The sequence below is a fragment of the Symphalangus syndactylus genome, chromosome 8 (genome assembly GCF_028878055.3).
Source record: "Symphalangus syndactylus isolate Jambi chromosome 8, NHGRI_mSymSyn1-v2.1_pri, whole genome shotgun sequence".
Classification (NCBI taxonomy): Eukaryota; Metazoa; Chordata; class Mammalia; order Primates; family Hylobatidae; genus Symphalangus; species Symphalangus syndactylus.
In genome coordinates this window covers 108,254,890-108,281,112 of record NC_072430.2, presented here as the reverse complement: position 1 = coordinate 108,281,112, position 26,223 = coordinate 108,254,890, and the positions used below count along the sequence as shown (strand labels likewise).

The following is a 26,223-nucleotide window of genomic DNA, read 5'->3' as shown; positions in this document are numbered from 1 at the left end:
GGAAGGCAGCTAAGGCCCGGTGAGAAATCGAGCGCAGCGCCCGCGGGCTGACACTGCTGGGGGACCCAGTACACCCTCCGCAGCCGCTGGCACGGGTGCTAAGTCCCTCATTGCCCGGGACCGGCAGGGCCCGCCGGCTGCTCCGAGTGCGGGGCCCGCCTAGGCCACGCCCACCCGGAACTCCAGCTGACGCGCAAGCGCTGCACGCAGCCCCGGTTCCCGCTCGCGCCTCTCCCTCCACACCTCCCTGAAAGCTGAGGGGGTGGGCTCCGGCTTTGGCCAGCCCAAAAAGGGGCTCGCACAGTGCAGCGGTGGGCTGAAGGGCTCCTCAAGTGCCGCCAAAGTGGGAGCCCAGGCAGAGGAGGAGCCAAGAGCAAGCGAAGGCTGTGAGGACTGCCAGCACGCTGTCACCTCTCAATGGGATGGTTATCCCTGAACTTCATGGTACCTGAGGGAAATGAGAACTTGTGTCTGGTTTCAACCAGTGTTTTTCGGGTTTCTGCTAGCTGCGGCTGAACACAGCCCCTAACTGATTCAGCATGTTAACTGCTACTGTTGTCATTGTTGCTATTGGTTTTATTATCAAGAAAGAGGTGCCCCAGGCCAGGGTTGTTTTGACAATGTCAGAAACACTTAGAGGACCTGAGATGTGAAATGAGTTGTCCACAGGCATAATTCATTTGAAGCTGGAGGATCTGCAGAAACAGCCCTGCCTGTCCCGGTGCCACAGATGCCATCATAAAAAATGGAGACATCATGGTGGGTCCCCTGAGGCAGCCATTTTGATTGACGCGCTTTCTCCTCAGACAGTGCAAGTGTGAAGAGTTTTTTCTCTGCACCTCAGGGTAGACAATGGACTGGACTGGGAGGCATGTGGCTCCTCCCTGCTAGATTTAAAGAGAAGCTGAAGGTTTCTCTAACCGCATTTCTCCGGTTCTGATGAAGAGCTCACCAGCATAGACTAGCTGACATCACCGGGGTGAGTCACCCACTAACTCATAGCTCTTTAACTTCCTCTGCTTCACTGACCTTCGCCTGCACTGTGCCCCATGCCACCCACTTCCTGGTGCGGGCACACCCTGGACCTTGTCCTCAGCAGGAACTGTGCCACCAGAATCTTGATGTCTGCTATTCCAGGCCTCACTGCCCCACCCTCCTCTTCTACTCCCCACCCCTCCACTTCCGTTCTTTGGCCTAATAGTCAATCCCATGGGAGTGTATGTTGGGTCCAGGAAATCATGCACTATCTATCAATATTTCAGATGCATGTGTCATTCGACCCAGCAATTCTATTCCTATGCACTTACACTACAGATTCCTGTAATGTTCTCAGTAACACGTGTACAAAAATACTTAGTTCAGAAGAAATAAATTTTTAAACAACTTAAAAGATTGGTTAAATAAATTGTGGTGCATCCATTAAATTGGGTGCTATGCAGCCATTTTAAAAACTGAGGCAAAGCTACATGCAGTAATATGAAAAGTTCCCCAAGATACATTTGTAAAAGGAGCACAATATATTACATGCTACTGCTTGTGTAGGGCAATTTACGTAAAAACATAAGTAACATATGTATGTGTACACACATATATACACATATATAAACTGTACGTGTAATATGTATACATATATAATACCTACGTGTATAATATGTACACACACACATGCACACTCAACACCATTGTACTATCTCTGAAAGGATATACGAGAAAGTGCAGCAGAAGACAGAGGTGGGTGGTGAGAAAAGGAGACTTACACTTTTCACTGTGTACTTTTATACTTGAATTTTATACAATGTGGAGTATTACCTATTCAAAATAATTTTCAAGAGGATGTTCATCAAGAACTTTTCTTTGGCTGGGTGCAGTGGCTCATGCCTGTAATCCCAGCACTTTGGGAGGCTGAGGCGGGCAGATCACTAGGTCAGAAGTTCCAGACCAGTCTGGCCAATATGGTGAAACCCTGTCTCTACTAAAAACACACAAAAAAATTAGCATGGTCGCACACGCCTGTAATCTCAGCTACTCAGGAGGCTGAGGCAAGAGAATTGCTTCAATCCGGGATGCAGAGGTTGCGGTGAGCAGAGATCGCACCACTGCACTCCAGCCTGGGCAACAGAGGGAGACTCTGTCTCACAAAAAAAAAAAAAAAAAAAAAAAAAGAACTTTTTGTCTACTTTCTAGGGGAGAAAGTAGGGAAAATTTTTCGTCATAGCTTCACTGCCTCTCTGCCCCAACCACACACCCATGATCAATCAGCAGCTGACACAGTCGCTGCCCTGTCTTTACTCCTTCAGGCTTTATCTTTCAGTGGTCACTGGTGGACTGGATTTCCAGCAGCTGCCAACTCTTTGTCTGTGGCCTTTCTCTAGCCACCAGAGTCATGAGCAGCTCCCCACCCATAAGCACCCCAGAGCAGACCAACTATGGCTGATGGGAATTGGGTACACTGGTGAACACGGGTGCCCGTCAGGGGAGATGACTCTGGGGTGTATTCCACATTGGCTTCCAGAGGGCCTCAGCAGGATTAAGCTCCAGTTGTCCACAGTGCACACCCTTTGTTGGCTTCTTTCCCTCCTCTGCCTCACCCCTCCCCTCCTCTACCAGGATCACCTCCCAGTAAACTTCTTATTTGGACCCAGAGACACTCATAAAGAAAAGACGATGTAACAAGCTATAGGGAGAGATGCTGGGACAGAGTCTCCCTCATAGCCATTGGAAGGAACCAAACCTGCTGACACCTTGATCTCAGACTTCAGCCTCCAGAACTGTCAAACAATCAATTTCTGTTGCTTAAGTTACTCAGTCTGTGGTACTTTGTTAGGAAGCCCTAGCAAGCTAATACAGGTTAGGTATCCTGTATCCAAAACGCCTGAGACCAGAATTACTTCAGAATTCAATTCTTTTTTTCAGATTTGGGGATATTTGCATTATACTTACCCATGCAGAACATCCCTAATCCAAAAATCAGACATCCAAAATGCTCTAATGAGTATTTCCTTTGAGCATCATGTCAGCACTCAAAAAGTTCCAGATTTTGGAACTTTTTGGATTTGGGACTTTCGAATTATGGATATGCAACCTATATAGTGGGTATCTGCTAATTAGATGGAAGGACAGGGAAGGCCTCTCTGAGGAGGTAGTATGTAAGCTGAGGCCTGACTAAAGGAAAGAGCCAGCCATGCATAAGTCTAGGGCAGACCATTTTAAACAGAAGGCACAACAAAGGCAAAGGCCCTAAGCTGGGAATGGACTTGGAAAGTTTAGAGAACAGAAGGAAGGCCAGTGTGGCTAGATTTAGTGAGTAAAGGGGAGAATAGTACAGGAGGAGTTTGGAGAGCTCAGCTAATGACTCAGCAATCCTTCTGGCCTCCTTATTCTCACCTCCTCCTGCTTCCACTCTGCATTTTTCTCCAAGTCCCACAATCGTTAGATATAGTTACGACAACTGTCACTATGGAGAATAAAAAAAGGAGAGCATTAGGAATTAGGATTTTAAATGGCATTAATGATATAGCTAAACTAGAAGACACTACTCTTAGGTTATGTGAACTATTATGAGGTTATCTGAAATACTTGGTGGATGGCATATTTGCTTGATGAAACACTAATTTCCTGGTGGAGAACAGACCAAAAATCCCTGGGCCAGAAATCAAATACTTGTTTGCCATTTGTTCTTGGATAATAAGTCATTTACTATCTCTGTGTTTCAGTTTTCTAATCTATCAAATGATTATGAAACTAACACCGTCCCTACCCAACTTGCTATACACGAAAGATTATCCTCAAAAGTATCAGAAGGGAAATAAATGAAATCAAATAGCGTATTGAAAGAATACCCTATCATGAACAAACAGTATTGATCCCAGAAGTCAAAAGATAGCTTAATATTTAGATATCTATTAACATTCACTATGTTAACAGATCAAAGGAAAGAAGTCGAACAATAATCAAGAAAGATGCCCAAAAGCCATTTGAAAAAATTCAACATTATTTATGATTTTTTAAAAAACTATTATCAAGTTAAACAATTTTTATTTTAATTTCCGGCTTGCTCAGTTAGTAACATATCTTATGTGTTTCTTATAATCATAGTTGTAGGGTGAAGCGTTTCAAAAGCCTTGCTTTTAATGCTTTGTAATTTTTTTAAAAGCTACAAAAAATGGATTTCAGTGATAACAAGCATGAAGGAATAGAATTTCATTATTTAACGTTATTTTAAAGGCTTATACTTGTTGCGCTATTTTTGTGCATGTTACCGGTCATGGCCTTAATTTACTAATGCACAGTCTTAAATCAGAAATGCCATCTCCCGGCCGGGCGCAGTGGCTCACGCTTGTAATCCCAGCACTTTGGGAGGCCGAGGCGGGCGGATCACGAGGTCAGGAGATCGAGACCACGGTGAAACACCGTCTCTACTAAAAATACAAAAAAATTAGCCGGGCATGGTGGCGGGCACCTGTAGTCCCAGCTACTCGGAGAGGCTGAGGCAGGAGAATGGCGTGAACCCGGGAGGCGGAGCTTGCAGTGAGCCGAGACTGCGCCACTGCACTCCAGCCTGGGTGACAGAGCGAGACTCCGTCTCAAAAAAAAAAAAAAAAAAAAAAAAAGAAATGCCATCTCCAATAACTGTGTGAAAGAGCACCTGCTCTGGAAGTGGGAATGAGGTTAGCAATAGACAGCCAGGGGCACAAAATGAATTTATATATATATATATATATATATATATATATATATATATATTTTTTTTTTTTTTTTTTTTTAAAGAATTGGCTGCAGACATTCCTATCTCTTTCTAACAACTCAAGCTGACTGTATCTAATTGGAACACAAAGGCCAGTCATTCAGTGCTCCCACCCCTGGCTTTTCCCGCTGCTTCCACACCATGGAATGAATGCTGGCAGCCCTGAATCATTTCCAAGTCACTGGGAATGCACTGAGGTCAGCAGAGCTTGTATTTATGTCAACTTTCTTCAGTGCAAAAGTGATTTGCCTGTGCTTCAAGCTATAGAATCACAGGGCATTGTTATTGAAAGGAGTCTGAGCAACTCAGTCTAGACCAGTGGTTTTCAACCCTAGCCGCACATTAGGGTAACTAGGGGGCTTTTGAAAATCTTAGTGATGCCCAGACTTCCCCCTTAAAGTGTCTGATTTAGTTGGTCTGGTAAAAGACTCTTTCTTCTGTATTTTTGAAAAGCTCCCCTGAGTGATTCTAACATATAATCACAATTAAAAACCACTAGTTTAGTTTTGTCTTTTCGTTAAATGAGCAAATGTAGGCCCAGAGTGGCAGATAACATCGACTTACAGGTAATTCTTGTGATAAAAAAACAAACAACAACAACAAAAAAAACATTTGTCCAAAACCTTTTTTCCCAAAACTTGGAAATAAGGCAAAAAGATGACTTGTGTCCATTCAATCCCTTATTAAAACATTGCTTTTAGCCCATCCAAGGATCATCTGACCCTCTAGTGGAAAGCAACTTTTACCATTACTACTATTAAAGATCTAGGTATTTTTAAGCCTGTAAAGGATTTGATGTAACTTGTGGAAAACAAATATGATGCAAATGAGTTTTTTATCATAGAGATAAAAATTATTTCTGTTCAGCTGAGATGGTAACCCCAAAGGTTATGATTTTTGCCCTGTGGGACATTAACCAGTTTGTATGTAATTTAGCAATTTTATTACAGCATATTTTTCCATTCTGTCTCTCCCTTTCTCTCTCTGCCTCCCTTCCTCCCTCTAATACGTCATTTGCCTGTCCCTCCCTTCCTTTTTTTTTTTTTGAGACAGACCCTTGCTCTGTCACCCAGGCTGGAGTGCAATGGTGCCATCTCGGCTCACTGCAACCTCCACCTCCCAGGTTCAAGCGATTCTCATGCCTCAGCCTCCTGAGTAGCTGAGATTACAGGTGTGTGCCACCACGCCTGGCTAATTTTTGTACTTGTAGTAGAGATGGGGGTTTCAATCTGTTGCCCAGGCTGGCCTCAAACTCCTGGCCTCAAGTGATCCACCTGCTTCAGCCTCCCAAAGTGATGGGATTATAGGCATGAGCCATTGCGCCTGGCCATTTGCCTTCTCTTTGTGTCACCTTCCTAACTGGCTTTATCATTCTTCTGGTTACCTCATTAATGAGAAATGAAACTTTGACACCTACTCACTAAGGGGTTATATGAAAACTATAAGTATAAATTTATAATTGTTTTGACACTTATAGGTGATGTAAATTTTATTGAAGTGTCTTAAACCATTCAGAAAGCTTTAATTGGTCATTCAAGGTATACTTTATTTTGTTCTCTAAAAATATTACTCATCAACCACATTCAGAAGCCATAATGTTCAAGACTTTCACTTCAGGCAAAGTGGAGTACCAAAGACCTAATTGATCCTGTCTTGAAAAATGCTAAAAAGTAAATGGGCAAAATATCAGAAAGTATAGTTTTTAGACACTGAACATCAGACAGCACAGGACAGTGATCCCTGAGAGAGGGAAAGCAAATAAGGTGAGTTCTGTGATTGTTCCAGCTCACAGCCTGGAAAATTTCCAAGACATCATGCATAGAGGAAGTTTCACTCAGTTGAGAAGATGGAGCTGGGAGTCTGGAATCAGTAGTGAGAAAAATCAGCCTTAGACCAAAGGTAGCTCTCATCCCACCTCACAAAGCTTAAAAGCAAACTTCAAATTGTTTTCAAGTAATTTACATGTATCTCAGAACAAACATTAAAAATATTTATGGGAATATAAAAAAAACCAATACCCAACAAGGTAAAATTTACAATATCTGGCATCCAGTACAAATTACTGGATATGCAAAGAAGCAGGAAAATATAACTCATAATGAAAAGAAAAATTGATCAGTAGAAACAGACCCAGAAATGATAAAGATGTTAGAATTAGTAGAGAAAGACATTAAGACATGTAGTTATGGTCAGGCTCAGTGGCTCATGCCTATAATCCTAGCACTTTGGGAGACCAAGGTGGGCAGATTGCTTAAGCTCAGGCATTCCAGACCAGCCTGGGCAACATGGTGAAACCCCAGCTCTACAAGAAATACAAAAATTAGCCAGGTGTGGTGGCATGTTCCTGTAGTCCCAGCTACTCAGGATGCTGAGGTGGGAGGATCTCTTGAGCCCAGGAGGTCAAGGGTGCAGTGAGCTGAGATCATGTCATTGTAGTTATTGTAACTATATTCCATATGTTCAAGAAGGTGGAGGAAAGATTAAGCACATTAAAAAGAGACATGAGATCTATTAAAATGACCCAAATAGAACTTCTAGAAATGAAAACTACAACACATGAAATTAAAAATACATTGGGTAGGATAAACAGTGGATTCAACACCAAATAAAATAGTATTAGTGAACTTGAAGGCGTAGCCATAGGAAGCATGCATAATAAAACTCCTGGAGAAAAAACACTGAAAAATGGAGAGAAAGTCAGACACCTTTGAGCAGTGCAATACACATATAATTGGAGTACTGGAGTCCAGTTATATATTATTTTCCTGTTGGAAAATGTGAAGACAGAAAAAATTTTTAAATAAATTTTTTTAGATGTAAATTTGTCTAAAGCTATAAACTCACAGATTTGAAGCTCAACCAACACCAAGCTTAGGAAACAAGAAGAAAATTTCATGAAGGCATAATGTTATCAAATTGCTTAAAATAAAGAGAAAATCTTCAAAGCAACCAGAGGAAAAAACCATAAAGTTGTGTTGTCTTCCCCAGATTGTGAAATGTTCAATTCCACACACCCTGGCCTTAGGAAACCACAGGAGGTGGAGCTTGGGACCTGTGGACCTAGAGAACATGGCTTTGCTTCCCAAGTAGAGTTCAAATGCAAACAATATCTAATATGAACTATAAATATTTTTTCTCATTTATTAATGTTTCCCTTTAGCAGGGCAGGAACTAGCATGAGTTGACATATCAGGTACAAATTTTAAGGAGCACTAAAAAATCAAATAACATTTTCATGTAATATTTTAAAGAATTAAAATGAATGCAAGAAAATCAATTATTATCAAAATATCACATTTTTAATGAAGACAGGATCTGACCCTGTGCTTGCATGACTCACTTCCTTCTCCTTGGTCCCAGCCCTACTCTTTAGAAAGAGACCTGACATATCTTTAGGGCAATTTCTTCTTATCTCCCCCACGCACTGCCCATAGTAACTCCAGCCCTCCACCCACTCATCACAGATTTCATTTTGGTGCCAAGACAAGAAACCTTAAGGCCATCTCCTTCTTTCTTTCTTTTTTTTCTTTTTTGAGGTTGGGTATCACTATGTTGCCCAGTCTGGTTTCAAACTCCTGGGTTCAAGTGATCCTCCTGCCTCAGCTTCCCAATGTGCTGAGATTACAGGGATGAGTTGCCACACCTGGTCTTTCTTATTAGTTCATATTTTCTTCATGTTTCTCCCTTCTAGAGTCACAAGAGAATTATCTTCTTCAAGTACAAATTATATTCCTAAAATGTTTGCCTCTGTACTAGAAAGGGTTATCAAGGAATTGAAATCTTTTAACAGGGGGTTTCTAATCAAATGGATAAAGAGCAAACAAAAATAAATGCCAAGCTTTACTTACTAGCAAAAAGTGGAGTTTTTTAATTCATTGACACAGATTTTGTGTGTGTGTTTTAATAGGGCTATTGTGTTGCTATGGTTGCAAGCTTGCATTGGTATTTTCACTAGGAGACGATGTGGTCTGAACATTCCTCCCACTTTTCACATCTGCCCACGTGTTCCACACAGGGATTTGGCAACCTGTCTTCTAGCCCTAGCCTCCTCTGCCATCCCAGGGAGTGCACATTTTTCAGCCCTTTCTCAGAAAATCTGAATTCCTCTGAGATGTGGTGAAGTTAAGCCCTGGCTCCTGCTGAGAATGCAGATTGTCAAACCACAGAATGTTGATCAGCTTCCTGTGTGAGGCTCGATAAATTTTTACCTCTTTGGCATGATATTTATACATGAGATCGCTATGAGATAATTAATTTAATAATGACCTCTTCAAAATGAATTTAGAAATTAATCACTAGAGAAGATATCGAGCTTAAAAATTCTGGGTGTTTTTCTTAAAGCAATCGTTATGAAATATTTTGCAAACTAAGAATGACCTCTTAATGATTCTTCTAAGTTCTAGATATTCATGTATCTTTTCTCTTTTCTCTCTTCCTCTTCCTGCTCCTTTTTCTCATCTTTTCTCCTCGTCTCCTTACCAATTTTTCTTGTAACACTTACACCCGTCGTCCAAGCTTGCCTCTCTGAAATTTGATTTTCAAATCTGATCACAGATGTCTCCTAAGAAGTAAAGAGGCAGTGGGGACAATGGTCCCAAGTATTGTGTCTTTTGAGGACCTGCCCAGTGGCAGCATCTAAAACTGGTTGTCCTCAAGCTTGGGAAGAACTTCTAACCAAGACCTTGGTTCAGGCCCTTATCATTTTTTAGTGGTCTCTGTTCCTGCATCCCTTTTCCAACTTTTCTCCATACTCCCACCTGAGTGATCCTTCTAAACTGCAATTCCATCTGCATGGCTTGAAATCTTCTAGTGGTTCCCCAATGTCAATTAGATGAGGTCCAAGCTCCATAAAATGGCATTTGAGGCCTTTAGTGATCTGGATCTTCCTCCCACACTGACCTTGTCTCTCAGGTTTCATGCTCCTCCCTATCCCTAATCTCCCTTTCCGCTGCCTCCCACACACACACACACACAGACACACACATACACACAGCCACACCAAGCACACTCCTTACCCAGCCACACCAAACTCCTTATCTCCCAGTCCCCGTAATGCACCAATGTTTTCTTATGCCACCATATAAGGCTTTCTCAGCCTAGACTCCCCATTTTATAAAATTATGATATAGTTTCAAGACTAATCTTTTATCCTTGAAGAGTGTACATAGCACTCTGTCTCATTCCTTTCATTGTCTCTGTTTTTTGTAGCCAAATATATTTATAACGGTTCTGACTATGAATTAGAGTTCTCTGCAATGTAATTTCATGATATTAGGTGCCAGCAGGAAACTGAACACTGAAGTCAGTGATCCACATGTCTGAAAATGTTTGAATGCTTAACACTATGTAGCTCTGGTCTAAAAAGAAATGAGTCATTTGTGGGTCCTTGGGTTGCCACTCTCTGAAATCTCCAAGTACTTTCAAACACGCACATTCTCACATTCGCTGGCCTTCCTTGGCTCTCACGTGGCATCACTCATATTCTGATGCTCTGCACAAGATGCTTTTTATATGCAAAAGCAGCAGAAATTCGGGTTGCCTGAGCCATTGGCAAGTGTATAGTGGCTTGAATGCTCCCTGACACAAGTCCACCGCTCTCCTGAGCACTCCTGAGTGGTGACCACAGGGCTGTTCTAACCCAACTATGTGAGAAGGGCTGTGGTATAATGGACAGAGCATGAGACTGCAGGTGATGAGACCTGAATGCAAATTCACACTCTGTACGTCTGCTTCTATCATGTGGCCTCAAGCAAGTCATTTCCCCTCTGTGTGTCTCAATTATCTCATCTAAGACCAATGAGTTGGGCAATATCAATATTTTTCAACCGGAACCACAGACTGCCTGAATCAGAATCACCAGGGCTGCTTTTTGGCAGTGTCGACACCTCGGCCCCTCTCCTGACCTAGTGAATCACATTCTTTAGCCAAGGAATGAGAAGGGAGTTTAGAGAATAGGAGAGATCCAGAGTCAACATTTCTAATAGCTTCTAAAGTAACTCTTGTGGTTACCAAAATCTGGGACCCACTGAAATAGATGATCTCTTAAGCCAGGCTACCAGGCTCTTGCCACACAGTGCTAACTTTCTATCTGTTGTGAGATGTATCACAAATAAAAAAAAATATGAATGATTTTTCTAAAGTAGTATAATTTAGAATTGTATTTAGAATATAAAATTTAGAATTGTATTTAAATTTAATTACAGGGGATTCAATGTAATCACTATAAATTGCACCACTTCCATTCATTCATTTTCCCTTTCATTTGCTTGAGCAGGAAAGCAAGGCACAAATTTACCCCTAAAACTCCAGAAATAGCATATACCCTGCAGCTTATTTTACCTATTCCCAGGCTATTGGAGCATATCTCTTTGGTGCCAGACATCACCTGCCCTGAATTCACCTCTGATTTCAGCCATGGCAGTGGTGGGGAAGTTCATGGGAGCTCAAATTTGTCTTCAGCTGGCAGTGTCCCACCTCAACCACTCACCAAGTAGTTTGTTTGATTTTTTAAATAACAGCCTATTAAGATAAAATTCACAGTCTACAAAGTTCACTCAAAGTGTTCAATTCAGTGGTTTTAGTATATTCTTAATATTGTGCATTAATCAGTGCTATCTAATACTAGAGTATTTTCATCATCCCAGAAAATACCCATTAATGGTCAATTTCCATTTCTTTCTCCTCCACTCCTGGCAACCACTAATCTACTTTCTGTCTCTATGTATTTGTCTTTTCTGGACATTTCATATGACTGGACCATACAGTACATGGTGTTTTGTGACTGAATTCTTTCACTTAGCATAGTTTCCAAGGTTAATCCATGTTGTAACATGTATCAGAACTTCATTCCTTTTTGTGACCAAATAATATTCTCTTATATGAATGTACCACATTTTGTTTATCCATTCATCCCCTAATGGACATTTGTTTCCACTTTTTGACAGTTATGAATGACGTTGTTATGAGCATCCATAGTATGTGATGTTTTTCTTGCTTTTTTCAATAGTCTCTTTGTCTTTCAAAAGTTTGACTATAATGTATGTATCTAAGTGTCAACCTTTTTGAGTTCTCCTGCCTGGAGTTTGTTGACCTTTTTGGATGTGCAGATTAATGTTTTTCATCAAAGTTTGGAAGCTTTTAAGCCACGATTTCTTCAAATATTTTATCCCCTTCTATCCCTTTCTCTTTCTCCTCTCCTTGGACTCCAATTATTTGTATGTGGTATGCTTGATGGTGTCACACAGGTCTCTGAGGCTCCATTCATTTTTATTTATTATTTTTCTTTCTGTTCCACAAGCTAGGCACTCTCAGTTGACCTGCTTTCAAGTTCACAGATTCTTTCTTCTTCTAGTGCAAAGCTGCTGTTGATACCCTCTAGTGAATTTTTCATTTCAGCTGTTGTACCTTTTTCTTATTCTCTTTGGATTGCTGTAACAAAATACTATAAACTGTGTGGCTTATAAAGAACAGGCCGGGTGCAGTGGCTCACACCTCTAATCCCAGCACTCTGGGAGGCCAAGGCGGGCAGATCACAAGGTCAGGAGATCAAGACCATCCTGGCTAACACAGTGAATCCCCGTCTCTACTAAAAATATAAAAAATTAGCGGGGCGTGGTGGCAGGGCCTGTAGTCCCAGCTACTCGGGAGGCTGAGGCAGGAGAATTGCATGAATCTGGGAGGCAGAGGTTGCAGTGAGCCGAGATCGTGCCACTGCACTCCAGCCTGGGTGACAGTGCAAGACTCCGTCTCAAAAAAGTAAATAAAGAAAGAACAGAAATGTATTTCTCACAGTTCTGGAAGCTGGAAGTCCAAGATAAGATTGCTAGCATGGTCAAGTTCTGGTGTGGGCTCTGCCCTCATGACCTAATCACCTTCCCAAGGCCCCACCTCCAAATACCATCTCACTGGAGATTCAGTTTCAACATATGAATTTGGAGGACATAAACATTCAGTCTATAGCAACTTTCCAAGCCCTGAATTTCTATTTAGTTCTCTTTTTTCTTGTAATTTATAACTCTTTGTTGATATTCTATATTTAATGGGCCAATATTCTTATACTTTCTTTTAATTCTTTAGACATGGTTTCTTTGAGATCCTTGAACATATTTATGATAACTAATTTGGAGTCTTTGTATAGTAAGTATAACATCTGGGTTTCCTCAGAGGCAGTTTCTATAGACTGCTTTTTTTCTCTTGTGTGTGGGCCATACTTATGTGAGGCCTTGTAAATCAACAACCTTGAAACCGAGAATTCTGAAAACACAGCTGAAAATAGCAGCTACTGCAGGGTGCAGAACAGGCTCGGAGTTCCCTAAAAGCCCATCCCTGGAGAGCTGTCACTATTTGACCTGTCAGGTTTATCATTTTTTGTTGAAAACTAGATATTGTAAATTATGTGTCACCTCCGGAAATCAGATTCCCCTCCCTTCCCAGGGTTTGCTGTTATTGCTCTTTGTTGTTTTCTTTTATTGCTGTTGTTTGTTTAGTGACTTTCCTCGACTAATTCTGTTTAGTCCATATTCTTTGCCCTATGCAACCACTGGAGTCTCGGCTTGGTTAGCTTAGCGGTCAGCTAATAATTGGACCGAGATTTCCTTAAACTCTTTGAACCAGTGATTCTCCCAGCCTTTGCCTGTGGCATCTGTGTGTATTTGGGTCATGGCTTCAACATTTTATTTATTTTATTTATTTATTTTTTGAGATGGAGTTTCATTGTTGTTGCCCAGGCTGGAGTGCAGTGCCATGATCTTGGCCCACCGCAACCTCCGCCTCCCCGGTTCAAGTGATTCTCCTGCCTCAGCCTCCCGAGTAGCTGGGATTGCAGGCACCCACCACCACGCCCAGCTAATTTTGTATTTTTTAGTCGAGACGGGGGTTTCTCCATGTTGGTCAGGCTGGTCTCGAACGCCCGACCTCAGGTGATCCCCTGGCCTTGGCCTACCAAAATGCTGGGATTATAGGCGTGAGCCACCGCGCCTTGGCCAACATTTTAGCAGCCGTTTCCAGTTCTGCCTTTGCCTTCACTTCCTGCATGTACAGAGCTTTAAAGTCAGCGACAGGTGAGAGCCTAAGGTCTTCCAGGACTTTCCTGAGCATGTACACTGTGCTATGCATGCATGTGGCCTTCTAGATTTGTAGGAATATTGCAAAGCTTTTCAAAATCCCCTATAGATAAATAATTCACCAGTGTTCCTCTTACATTTTGTGCTTAGCCTCTTGTTAGCCTGAATTTGTAATGGCACCTCAGGTAATGCAATGTTAAACAACTGCCTTTTGTTTATAGTTGATAAATACCCTATGGGTAGAGCTGGTTGCATGGAGCAACCTCTGAGTCAAATGAAACAAAAACGAGCCCTGAGCTGTCAGGTCAAATAGTGACAACTTCTCTAGGGATGGGCTTTTGGGGAACTCCGAGCCTGTTCTGCACCCTGCAGTAGCTGCTAGGCTGTGTTTTCACAACTGCCAGTTTTAAGGTTGTTAATTTCCATGGCCTGACCGAGCTGTGGGAGTGGGATGGAATTAGGGCAATTTGGAATGCCACAGGTCTTGCTCTTCTTACTGAGATTCAGCTGTTTTTCTTGAGTAAGCACCCAGACTGCTGTAAGCCTTTAAGTAATTTCCAGAGTTCTGAAAAAGTTGATTTTGACAGTTCTCACTGCTTGTATGAAAGAGCAGATTTTTGAAGGTCTTTACTCCACCGTTTTAGAAGATCCCCCCACCCTGATTTGTTGGTTTTGTTTTTGTTTTACCTTATGGCTCTCTCTGAATTCCACCTCACTATGTGCAAGCATAAACCCAGAATTTCAAAGCAGTAAAGCTCAGGGCAATCCTCAAGATCGTATGACTGGAGAACCCTTCAGGTGGATGCTTCTGAGAGGCATTCGGCATGCTTCTCCGCAGTCCAGGGAGAATCAAGGCCCCCTTGCTTAATGTGACAAACTCCATCATGTGCCCTTATCTTAGCTTTTCCTCCTTTCCCGCCTTATCTCATCAATCCTTAACTCCTGCTTCATAGAATCACCTCTCAAATAAACTGCCTGGGCCGGGAGCAGTGGTTCACGCCTGTAATCCCAGCACTTTGGAGGTTGAGGCAGGTGGATCATTTGAGGTCAGGAGTTCAAGACTAGCCTGGCTAACATGGTGAAACCCCATCTCTACTAAAAATACAAAAATTAGCCGGGCGTGGTGGCACACACCTGTAATCCCAGCTACTCAGGAGGCTGAGGTGGGAAAATCACTTAAGGCTGGGAGGCGGAGGTTATGGTGAGCCGAGATCATGCCACTGCACTCCAGTCTGGGTGACAGAGCGAGACCCTGTCTCAAAAAAAAAATGATAAAATAATAATAATAATAAACTGCCTGCATCCAAGTCCTTGTTTCAGGCTCTGCTTCAGAGAGGGCCCAAACTGAGACAGCTACCAGCTCTGGTGAACTGCATATAGTTCTGTGACTCATGAATAACCATGGTGCTTTGCTTTACCACAATTTGCTGTTTTTGATCAAATCTGGATACATTCAGTGGAAGTATGTAGCACTGATGTGTATCCCAGCAAAAAAGGGGGGAATGGGCATTAAGAAGAGGTATTCTAAAACACTATGATTTCTAGGACAGAAAAAGAACAGCCCACACATCAAGTTAGGAGGAAAAAACAGGATATCTCCATATGCCACAACTTCTGTTTTCCCTAAACCTGATTTTATAACCAGAAAAGTGGTTTCCCAGACACTAAGTTCATCCTGCAACCAGCTAGAATGAGGCAAGCTCCTTCTTGGTTGAGCCATCAGATAATTACCACAGAGCCATGAGAATGGTGATTTGGATGCTGACAACAAAAATAATCGTCACTATTACTGACTGCTGACCATGCTAGGCATTGTGCATGCATTTTCTCACAGGGCCCTCATCATAACCACTGAAAGCTTAGACTACTCCAGCCAATGAGTTACCACCTGATGGGAACATGCATCTGGGTTGCCTTGCCTTATCGGGTGCCAGAAGGCCATGGTGTTAGTCTAAATTAAATTTGGATTTACATAAAGTGCATGCGTATCCCCAGACTTCCAAATGTTCTTTTAACTATATAAAGTCTCATTGGCAGCATCCTTCCATCTGGAGATTCTTGTTGCTATTCCAAGTGGCCACAAGATGCATTAGCCACTGAGACACATGGTTACTGTTACCAGGTACTCACAGAAAAACTTGCACCTAGCAGTTTCCACCAAGAAGGCTAGCAACGGACTCTGGAAAGATTTAAGGGGTCCATGTCATCACCTCACATACAGGTAAGGGGTGACTTACCTACCAGCAAGAAGCTTTTCAGCTATCACTAGGCAAGGGGTATGGCCTGTCTCAGTGGCAGAGCTAGTGAAAATATAGGTCAGGCCACCCTGATTCAGGGACCAAAAGACAGCTTTCAACTAAGGATTTAGCACAGACAATAAAAATTGGTTTAAAAATTGTAGAGACATACTCAATCTACTTTTAGGGATAAAACACACACTGTTTTCTATGCTGTTAATTGTAAGCATCTAACACACTGTGGCACCAATTCCTCCTCACCAGAATTACTGTGAAACCCTTCCCCAAGAGTGGTTAGTACTGAGCTGGACACCTAATAGGAAGAATAATAACAACTGCAATGTTCTAATTTTTTTTTTTTTAGTATCTGTTAGGTGCCAGGAACTTCACATTCATTATCCCTTACTTTAAGAAGTACCCTGTAAACAAATTAAGTAGTACCCCTGGATTGTCCCCATTTAACCTGTGAGGAAATTGCCAATCAGAGAGGTTAATTTGCCTTACTATATGATATTTAAATGAATATTTGTATGAGCAAATAAGTGAGGATGAATGAATGAAATTAAGTAATTAAGTGAAAGGGGAAGCTGGGCTGTTCTAGACCTGGTCTAGTAATGCTTCTGCTTTTGTCATATTAGTAAAGAAATAGTGTAGCTTTTTTTTTCTGCCCTCTCTTCAGTATTTCATGTCAGGCTGGCATTTCCTCGTAGTGGATCCAAAATACTAATTTCAGAGCATATTCGTATTTTCCAATCTGCAATGCCTTATAATTCTGTTTTTTGAATACAGAGATTTTTGACCCAAATAAAGATATTGTATTTCTGCCCTTAATAGTCCACATATGGATGAAATGCCATAAATAGTGAAAGAACTCTAAAATACATTGACAACAGGCTTATAAATGTTTTTTGTCAAAGGAAACTTTTGCACTTATATTTTTTTAAGTTTCTCGGGGTTTTTTAGGTTTATTGGTTTCTCTTTTATTATAAAATATTATAAACTCGTTACAGGAAGTTCGACAGAACAGCAAATAATAGAAATAACTATTTATAAATACACATAATATCACTTTTGAAAAACAACCATTGTTAGTATTCTGGTGCACTCTATTTCCTTTTGGTCTTCTTTCTGTGCATAAGACTTTTTTACTGCAAGGGCAGGAGATATTTTTATACCTATCATTCCTTGTTTCTCTTAACCTTTAGTCTTGAAAAGGGGTTGGTCATCCTATAGTCTTTTTAAACATCATTTCTAGACAGCCAAGAAAGATACTTATTGCATTATTATCTGGGCGACAATATCTGTGTCCAACAATTGCAGAATAGTTAAGTATATCTACTTGAATGCATCTAGTACAAAGTATTTTCTAAATTTACATTTATTTCCTTAGAAGGTGGAGATATATACAATTCTTCACCCCAAAATTTATTAGCTCTGCCCCATCTTGCTTTGTGGTATCCCTGACTATTAAATATTAACTTTAACAAGTTTGGTAAAAGCCATCCCTTAGTTTCCTCACTAATAGTTTGCTATTTATCTATTTGATGTCCACAATTGCTTAAACGTGCTGCCTTGAATACGAGAGAAAAGATGGCAGATATTCCTAAAGGCTCTTCCAATTCTCAGGCCTGCCAAAGGACCAAATTGCCAGTTTTCCCTGCTTATTGCAGCAAGTGAAACAATACAGTTCAAAAACATAGAAAGGCAAGGCTAATTATATCCCTCCTACCCCCCACTTCACTTCCACTCCCTGAGGAGACCCATACTAACAATCCAGTGGACATCCTTCCACCTTTTTCCTTCTTCCTGGTTCATAACACCACTACAAGCATGCATAGACACGTTAGAGATTCTTACTAAGAGATTTCCAGATGAAACTATACAGTATTTGCGATTTGCTTAAAATTGTTTATTTGCTTAATTTGCTTGAAAATTTATTTATATGCAAATATACACACACATACATCCTTTTACGTAAATAGGATTATATTTCACATGGTGGGCCCTTTTAAAACAGCCTCTGTTTTTCTAACGTTCTTCTGTCTCTTACATTCATGTCCATTCAGTCATCCTGCCCTACTCTCCACCCTCATACCTCATGTTAACAACCAGTGTGTGCCCTTCTGTACTTTTTATATATACATAGCCACATACAAGCATATTTATGCATATACATATATACACAGATACTCATAAATCATCAGATAAATGGTAGGATTTTGACACTGGTTACTTTACAAGCATGGGGTCCTACTATGCTTATCTCTCTGTATCTGATTTTTCTTCTTCAACAATACTTTATGGCAATCCCTGTAAGTCAATTGTTTTCATTCTTTTTAATGATTACGTGTTATTCTATGATGTAAATGTACTCTTATTTGTCTATTTCCTTATCTTTACTCATTTACGCTATTTCCAGTCTTTTATCACTAGAGCAATGCCAAATAAACATCTCGTATTCATGTTCTTACCTACTGCTGCTTATATTTCTTTCTTTTTTTTTTGAGACAGAGTCTCACTCTGTTGCCCAGGCTGGAGTGCAGTGGCACGATCTTTGCTCACTGCAACCTCTGCCTCCTGAGTTCAAGTGATTCTCCTACCTCAGCCTCCCAAGTAGCTGGAACTACAGGCATGCACCACCATGCCCAGCTAATTTTTTTGTATTTTTAGTAGAGACGGAGTTTCACCATGTTAGCCAGAATAGTCTCAATCTCCTGACCTCGTGATCCGCCTGCCTCAGCTTCCAAAAGTGCTGGGATTACAGGCGTGAGCCACCGTGCCCGGCCTGCTGCTTATATTTCTATGACATAGGTTCTCCACAATTGGGATTGCTGCGTTAAAGGATATATGAACTTTTAGTTTTAAAAGATGTAACCAAATTGCTTTCTTCACAGCCTGTAAGAACTTAACAACATAAATATATAAGAATTTGCATTTCCCTGTCTCCATCAACAGTGGGTGTTTCGTACCCCTCACACTAACAACAGTTCAGAAGAGAGATCCCTTATTTCTACTTTAATTTGCATTTTCTGCTAGCTAGTTTAAGCATCTTCTCAACTCTTCTTATATCATATTGACTATTTAGATTTGCTCCTTTAAGAACTATTTACTCACATTATTTGCTCATTTTTTTCCTATGAGTTTTAAATAGCCATCTGAATTACAAATTTTTTCCAACTCTCTCATTTGCCTTTTGAGTTTGTTTATAGTATCTTTTGCCTGGTAAAGAGGTTTTTTGGTTTCTTGGTTTGTTTATTTGTTAGGTTGTTTGTTTTTAAGCCAGTGGTATGAAACTAGCTCACTCTAACCTTGCATTCCTGGGCCCAGGCAATCCTCCCACTTCAGCCTCCCAAGTAGTTGGAACCACAGGCACCTGCCACCACACCCAGCTCATTTAAAAAAAATTTTTTTGGTCCAGATGTGGTGGCCCATGCCTGTAATCCCAGCACTTTGGGAGGCTGAGGCTGGCAGATCACAAGGTCAGGAGATGGAGACCATCCTGGCTAATATAGTGAAACCTCATCTCTACTAAAAATCCAAAAAAATTAGCCAGGCGTGGTGGTGGGCGCCTGTAGTCCCAGCTATTCAGGAGGCTGAGGCAGGAGAATGGCATGAACCTGAGAGGCGGAGCTTGCAGTGAGCTGAGATCATGCCACTGCACTCCAGCCTGGGCGACAGGGCGAGACTCCGTCTCAAAAAAAAAAAAAAATTTCGTAGAGACAGGATGTCATTATGTTGCCCAGGCTAGTCTTAAACTCCTGGCCTCAAGTGATTTTCTCACCTCTGCCTCCCAAAATACTATGAATACAGGTGTGAGCCACCTCATCCAGTTGTATTTTGTTTTGTTATGCTGCAAATATTTGTCTTTATATATCATATAGTAAAATATTTCTGTCTTTTATAGCTCCTGTGTTGCCTGTCTGGTTAAGAAGTTCTTCCCTCATCTTCCAAGTTATATAGGTAAGTCTCCTAGATTTTTTCCTAATCTTTTATGGTCTTTCTTATCACAAAGTGCTGGAATTACAGGTGTGAGCCACAGTGCCTGTCCAATTAGGTTATATGCACTCAAATAGTATAGTGCATTATCCACTTTGATATAACTATACATAGTTAAATGGATATAGTTATCCATTTCCGTTTAACTATACATATTGCAAGATTCATTTCATACCATTAATTTCTCCCCAAAGTATCTTCTTCTATCTTGAGGTCTTTGGATTTATCTGTTGCTTGCTTAAAATCTTTCCGCAAGTAAACTACTCAGATTTTGTTAAGGTCTTCTTTGATTATTTTATTTACTCTTCCTCTCTATGGCTGCTGGCCCCAGTGGTGAAGTGTTATTTTCTTTGGTCTCGTCTTGAAGATACTTTAGTAGTAGCAGTCTTGAGAGTGGTGGAAGTGCAGCAAGCTCTGATCTTCTGACCCATTGCGTCAGTGAAAAGGTTTCTAAGCCTGTGCTGAGGAATTGGGAGGATACTCCTCTTCTCCGTGGGCCTCTCATGCTCACTCAACCTCAGAAGTGGAGAGAACCCAGCCTTCCCCTTCAGCCTCCTGGGAACCAAAAAGACAGGCACACTCATGCTAACCAATGTTAACCTTCTCCCTGAGTGCCCCATAGTCCAAGCCTTCCTCAGGAATTGCAGCTTTAAAATCTTCCCCAAGGCTTTGCCTGGGTTTTATCTGGCTTTAGGGTAGTAGCAGGATTGGAAGTTCAGCTACAGGTCTCTGGCTCATGCCCTCCAGGCTCCACCTAGTTAGCCAGGAGGAGGTTGGAGGTTGGAGTGTTTAGTAATTAAAGAGAAGGGAAGGTGAGACTTGCTGAGCCATCATCTTTCCAGCATGCCGTGTTCCATGTTTAATATATACCTTGATTATGTAAATATCCACAACAATTTAGTGTTGTCCTTCACTGATGTAGGATGTGCTCCTCCTTCAAGCAGCTCCCTCACCTTACCCAACACCACCTGACCCAACTCCATCTCCTTGAAGAGCTTCCTGCTTAGTTGATGCACCAGTAAATCCAACTCTAAGGGACCTGGTTCAGAAAGCACTGGGGGCATTTATATTCTTTTATTTGAACACCTTTTCTCTAGGGGTTAATTCCCCACTGTGTGTATCTTGAAGTGGAAGCCAGAAGGACCCAATAATTTGCCTCATCCTTAACACATAAAGTAAAGGACACTGGTTTCGCCAATCAGATGCTTTCATCAGACACTTTGACTCTTGTGTTGGTGACACAAAGATCTAAGGATGGCTGAGAAATTGTATGTGTCTCCAGATGATCTGGAGAGTCTTCTATTTGATTAGGTTCATTTGAATTTGATCAATGAGGTCACAGTCAGCAGATCAGTTAGCACAAAGTTGGTTTATTTGTTAGGATTTGGTTTAGCAAATAATCCCAAAATAACAGTGACTTAGATAAAACAGCTGTTTATCTCTTCCTCATATGAATAAAGTCCAGAGGTGAGAGGTCTTACTTAGGCAGGTATGAGCCCCTCTATGGGATCAGAAACCCAGGTCCTTCTGTCTTTGCTCTACAGCACTGCAATTCTGTCCTTGTCTATATCTTCCAAGGTGACTTGCCATTGCATCCATACTCCAGGCGCCAGGAAAGAGGACCCCAGCAGGACACTCCTTTCCCCTTGAGAACATTTTCACAAAGTTACAAATTAACCTTTGCTCACATACGATTGGCCATTATTTAGTCACATGGCCATACCTCACTGCCTATATCCTAGGTACCTTTGTACCCAGCTACAAATTTTGTCACTATGGAAGGAGTGAATAAATACTGGTACAACGGAAGTTTCTTCACAGTTGATGAATAAAATCAACTTTCTATGAAAAATAATTTTCTACTTTAATAGCTTTCCTCATTGAACATTCTATAAATGTAATCCTTTATAACAAACATTCAAAGTCCCAAGATTATAAGTCAGCAGGTTTGGAAACTATTAAAGCTATTAAAATTCCATTATTTCAGAAAAAGTCTTTGCCTTTTTTATCAAAGAGCAGTAGACAGAAACTCAATATAATAATAAGAAAGGGAATAGAAACTAACCCAAATTTTATGGTCCCTGGTAGGCAAACATTTTCTAACCTGCTTTCTTATCTCTCACAACAAGATGTCAAGAAGCCAACTCAGAGTTTTGTATTCCCAAACACACGTATCAACAGTTTTTTATTAGCTCAAGATTCCTATTACTAAAGATTTTAATTTATGACTTCAGCTTAATTTTAATCATGGCTGAATTAATGAATTTGGGGCTTATGTTTTCTTAGGTCTACAGTCATCCATTCTTCTGTGCTAGGGTCAACTCTAGTTGTTTTATAAGAGCATCTAGAAGTGTTGTCTGCTTACTGGGATTCTCCCACAGCACATGATTAGAGAAGGGGGATGACTGTATTTAGATGTAAATTTTCAGTGGATTTCTCAGGTTCCTCACAGCCTTAAAGGCTTGTCCAGGAGTATAACCTAGAGTCACTAGAAGTAATATTTGTGAAGGACTTCTTCATTGCATTGGGCACGCTAAAAGTTTATTCTCAAATCAAACCATTAGAAATTTGCATACTTGTGTTTTGTGCCTTGTAGAATTAATTTCATTGATGTGAGTTTTGGCATTGCGTCATAGATATTAAAGTGTATTGTAAAGAATGGCCCTGTAAAACTTGTTATTGTACTTGCAGTAAAGATGATGTCAAGGACGTTATTCAGTGACTTGCCCTGTGATTCATAAAAAAATTACTATTGTCTCATCATAAAGAGTAGTAGGTGGAATCCAGGGTGGGTGGCTTCAGCTGCCCTGGCACATAGGCCGAAGGGCAATTGTCAGGATAATGAATTTTAACACTGCCTAGAGAACAGATGTTTGGAAATCATAGCATTTGCTTATGAGATAAAACTCAGGACACAACTTCTAAACTTTGAAATTACCTCTGTGGATAGAGCTCCAAGTGCATTTTCAGGACAGAAGAAGCAGATCATGACCTGAAATAAACATAGACATACACACACACACACACACACAGACACACCAGTGAAAGAGGAGAAATAGAAAAGCAGATCAGCCCAGAGAAAAATATATCAAAGAAGTCCATTTCCACCAGAAGCCCTCCTTGCTTTGGCAATCATGGGATACTCAGCCTGCCTTCCTGCTATTGCCAGACAGCCTACAGGAAAAGCTGCTTTTAACAATAATTGTCAGCCTGGAAAAGTTTTCCCCAACCCTTATTGTTGGCAGCTTGGGGCAGAAATAGGAGCTGGATTGATTTTTGTTTTTTAGCAACTGCTAAACCTGCAGTCTGAAGGTCAATCATGAAGATAGGAGAATCTGCATTCAGACTGACATATAAAAGGAGAAAGGGGATAACAATAATAAATAATAATAGAACCTACTTCCTAGAGCTATGAGGGCTAAATGAAGTAATACATGCAAAGCCTTTGCCTAGCACATGGTAAACACTGTGTAAGTGATTTTCAATTACAAGGTTCAAGTCTACCTTTAGTATCAGTCAAAATGAACTGGCCTTAATATATTATGTAAATAGGCCGGGCGCGGTGGCTCACGCCTGTAATCCCAGCACACTGGGAGGCCAAGGCGGATGGATCATGAGGTCAGGAGATTGAGACCATCCTGGCTAACACGGTGAAACCCTGTCTCTACTAAAAAAAAAACAAAAATTAGCTGTGCGTGGTGGCGGACGCCTGCAGTCCCAACTACTCGGGAGGCTGAGGCAGGAGAATGGTGTGAACCCGGGAGGTGGAGCTTGCAGTGAGCTGAGATGGTGCCACTGCACTCCAGCCTGGGCAACATAGCGAGACTCCATCTCAAAAAAAAAATATATATATATATATATATAAATATATATACATTTATATATAATTATATATTTATATATATAAATATATATACATTTATATATTATATATACATTATATATTATATAATATATAATATATACATTATATATAATATATTATATAATATATAATATATACATTATATATAATATATATTATATATATATAATGTAAATGGTCAAGTCATCCAACCAGCCATGGGAAGGGAAAATGAGGAAGGAAACAAAGAAAGTCTAGACCCTAAATTTAAGATTAAAAGATTATATTTTAAGGTTTGGCATTTTGTGTTGTTACAAGTTAGTCTAAAATTGTACTACATAATTCCACTAAGTACATTCAAAAAAATTGACATTTTAAATAAAGGCTTCCTAATCAGAGGGCAGAAAACTCCCAAAGAGTTTAGAGGATTACGTCAAAGAGTGAACAAATCCATAGATACAGATATATTTGCATGTTGGGATCAACAAAAAACAAATTTGTAAAAAATAACCAATCTTAGAGGCTTCTCCTCAAGCAAAACACTATTATGTGGAAAAGTGATAAGGAAATCAGGGCACATGGTGTTCTTTTTTTTTTTTTTTTTTTCAACCCTTTGGTCAATGTGCAACATGATGTTCTTCAAAGAGATTAATGCTTTTCTCTTTCCAATAATGGCAGGCCAGTTTTTCAGACCAATCCTTTCACTGAAAATAAATGAAGATATGTATCTATGATTTTATGGACCTTCTTCCTGGGCTATTCTTGGCACAAGGCACATAAGCATGAATAAATTGTGATCTCCACGTTCAAGGAGTTCATAGGGACTCTTACAAAAAGTAGAAGTTTTCATACGTAATTTCAGAGGTGACACAGAAAAATCAAAGTGGGGTGAGTGAAAGAAGTTAATTTTGAGCTATACTTGAAGGCTAGGAACTGCCAGAGTGGTGTGGGGAAGGTATTGCAGGTAGAAAGCGTAAGCAGTTTCCAGAGGGAGGGATTTAAGTCTTGGGCACGGACAGCAAGTGAACTGGCTATGCTAAAGCAAAAGGATCCTATTGAGGAATGTAAAAATCCAGGTACTTCCATATGACCCCCACAGTACCTACCACAGGACATTTGAAGAGTAAGTCATAAATATATTCTGGTTGATTACTTAAGTCCACCTGACTCCAGGGCAACGTGTACTTACTATAGTAGGCAATGAAGTTAAAGAGACATGAAGGGGTAGAGAGGCGAATCATCGTGTGGAGGGAATATTGTTGGCCTTCAGTTCTGAAAACTGGGGAACTGAAACTAAACTAAAAAATCTGAACAAACTCTTCTGGTATCTCAGTTTATTTTGGTCTGTCAAGTAAAGGACAAGAGATATGCAGAGAAATTCCTCCAAGATTCTGAGTTAGAAAGGTACTAGTGACTTCAGTTCAGACAACCTTCTCCTTTTCCACTTTTTCAATTCCTTGGCCTGCTTAAACAATTTCTGTGGCTCTTCTTTCCATAAGCAACCTTGCTACCTGACAGAAGTGGGTTATGCAGCATATCCATGATTTTAACTGGCTCGTGAAGAACCTCCTCTTTTCTTTTATTAAATCTGGAGGTTATTTCTCAAGCAATTAATTCATGGTGATAAAATATCCAGCAATATACTTTTCACCAATCTTTAGAATAAATGTGAAAATATTTAGATTTTGTCATGTTTTTGTTGCTCTGTATGAAATAGGATTTTCAAAGGAAGCTTCAACCTGGTAGTCATAAATAAATGACTAAATTAGCTTTGATTTTAGAAGCTTATATTGATGCTTGCTTTTCTGAAAAATTCACAGTTTCCAAGAATATGCAATTTAAACACTTGAATTATAGTGGTCAATACAGATTTACAATCGCAAAGCATAACTAGTTTCATGGCCTACAGAAAGCCTTTTTCTAGTTCTTCTCTTTTGACATAAATGCAGAACCTCTGTGTTGTAATATTAAATGGAAACATCCCAGAAAAATAATCCTCCAAGTTTGTCCAAATTGCTGGTTTGGCTTTAAGATCCAACAGTTTTCTTTCAGATGTACCCAAGGGTACAACGAATTGTCATGGGGTTTTCCATATGCAGAAAAATTTCAAAGTTGCAGATTGAAAACCTCCATTGAAACAAATGCATTATGTCACTTGAAATAAGAGCATCTGTACATACTTCACAAAATAATTTTCTTTGTTCAGCAGAGGAAGGCCAGATGATGCAATATCTAGCTTCCAGCTGCGCCTTCCTCACTGGCAATTCAGCCTCTTTTAGTGCTATTTGAAAGACTCCTGACCACTTACTGTGCAATTTTGATGTGCTTACGCTCAATTCT

The 26,223-nt window shown here is 40.5% G+C and overlaps 1 long non-coding RNA gene across 1 annotated transcript in view; it reads left to right on the top strand.

The window, feature by feature from the left end:
• The first annotated feature begins 300 nt into the window (after positions 1 to 300).
• Positions 301 to 26,223, top strand: part of LOC134737412 (uncharacterized) — a 66,932-nt gene continuing 41,009 nt past the window's right edge. Inside the window, exons 1-2 of the long non-coding RNA XR_010122300.1 lie at positions 301 to 979; positions 19,948 to 20,003. This is a non-coding gene — a long non-coding RNA (uncharacterized lncRNA). The remainder of the gene's footprint in view (positions 980 to 19,947; positions 20,004 to 26,223) is intronic.